Below are 1,998 nucleotides of genomic sequence, written 5' to 3'. Positions count from 1 at the left end.
GGGGGGGGGGGGAAAATCAAATCAGAAAGGGGTGCATAGAATTTCAAACTGAATGTGAGCAACTGTTACCCTAAATGCAAAGATATTAGGAACAGAAATTGAGCAATTTTTTTAGAATCTATTTTTTAATTGATGCCACTAGCTCTACTATCTGAAGGGCTTGATTCTGCTTCCATTGAAGTAAAGGGCAATGATTCAGGTGTTAATTTATTATTGCATCTACCTACTGTGTTTCTTTAACCCTTGACTATCAATCTCAATTGATATGTTTCCAGGAGCAGACTGTAAAAAGACTCCCAAAACAAAGGGGTTAATTTGGGAGCAAAAATGTTAAATGGAGCCCAGCACCTGGCAGATTCAAAGCCTTAACACAGGAAAATTTAGATGATAGAATCTTTCAAGTGAGTCAAAATTAAAGAGTTGCTTATTTCCTAATGTTTCATAAACAACTAAACATCCATTGCCACGTGAACGATCATTGCTTTTTGTGAGAATATAAAACTCTTCTATTAATAAGTTACCTAGATACTACAGTGTGTTGTGTCCTATTAAACTAACCCTCAGAGTATGAGATTTATTGTATACTTCATTGGATGGATTTCCTTTTATTTGATTCTGGGTAAGCACCAATTCCTCCACATGATTTTTCCATAAAAACTCAACATCAGATCCAACCTGCTACATGTGAACCACAATGAATGTTTATTGGTGGCAGTCATTTTTGTACGCAGCCAATCACTGTTATTCAATAATATATAAATTATATTGCACTTAAAGGGCATCTTATCTTTAAACTCAATTTATTAAGAAACTATTCCTGCTTAAAAAAAAAGCCATTTTTTTTTTGTCCTGTCCTCCCCACTATGCCAGACAGAATGCCTGAAAATTGACATTTTAAATTCCTGACTTGGTTCTTTACCATTTTATATCCTTCTCAAGGCATCTCTTAATCACTTTTTAAAAATCTTCTAGTACCCCAAGCTTGATTTTAATCATTATGAATTCAAGTTTTTAAGTACATCAAGTGCTTATTGGTTCGTTAATCAACTTCGACTGAGAGCAAAGCTGAAAGCGAACAACCTCATCTATCACACCACAATTGTGATAATGCTCTTCACAGGCCTTTTTTAAAATAAAAATTTGGGGAAAAAATTAAAATCCCATATTCTAGACCTTTCTGTATATTAGGGAACTAACTACAATGAATCTCTGATGTGTGTTTAGAAAAGTTAATGTAGGAAAAATAGCTTTAGTCCCTCCATGATAGTCCTGTGTGAACAAATTCTTAAATTTCATTTTTGACATTGCAATCAGAAGCTGCAGCAAGTGAATTATTGTTTAAAATATTCCACAATTTTGGACTGTCCTTAAAACCATGTTTCTTCAGTTACTCTCTCCTTTTGTATTTAAAAACACACAAAGATGTACAGGAAACATGCATAATGAAGTTGAGATTAAATTTTTAAAGGAAGTCAGAGTAGACAGCTGAAATATTTTTGATATTTAATGGCCCATGCAATCACTGAGAAAGACCATACAAGAGACTGCAACCCAGCACTATGGCATTTACCCTTTGACTGCCTAGAGGGGTATTATTCCCTTTGGGGTATGAAACTGCAGGAGCTCATTGCATTAAATTTAAACTGTAAAATACATGGGTTTTTACACACTGCTGCATTTCAAAATCTTAAAAAAAAAAGAAAGAAGAAGAAAGCAAGCACTACCCCCCTGTACCCTTCTCTCCCCTCTGCCTTCAAAAAAAAATCAGTCTGCCAGTTCACAGTTAAGTAACAGTAATCTTGGCTTAAGAAATTTATTGATAATGGAGAAGAGAAAGAGAATAAAGAAACATTTCTTCTAAGGCATTAACCTTTTTCCCCCAGTGGGCCAGGTGAGCAGCACCCCATCCATCCACAGGCCAGACCCTGCCAGTGGTCCCAATCTGGCACTAGCACCACTGTGGTAGGCACTATCCGGCCATGCGGTGGGGGGGGGGGG

General features: G+C 36.3%; 1 protein-coding gene across 1 annotated transcript in view; it reads right to left on the bottom strand.

The window, feature by feature from the left end:
- The window catches only part of CUL5 (cullin 5), an 87,977-nt gene that overhangs the window by 51,710 nt on the left and 34,269 nt on the right, over positions 1–1,998 (bottom strand). The gene's annotated exons all lie outside the window — the stretch shown is intronic.

This window comes from Gavialis gangeticus, unplaced genomic scaffold (genome assembly GCF_001723915.1).
Source record: "Gavialis gangeticus isolate Ggan-Ray unplaced genomic scaffold, GavGan_comp1, whole genome shotgun sequence".
In the NCBI taxonomy this organism is placed as follows: Eukaryota; Metazoa; Chordata; order Crocodylia; family Gavialidae; genus Gavialis; species Gavialis gangeticus.
Note: the sequence above shows the minus strand (reverse complement) of the source record. Positions and strands in the feature narration are given on the sequence as shown.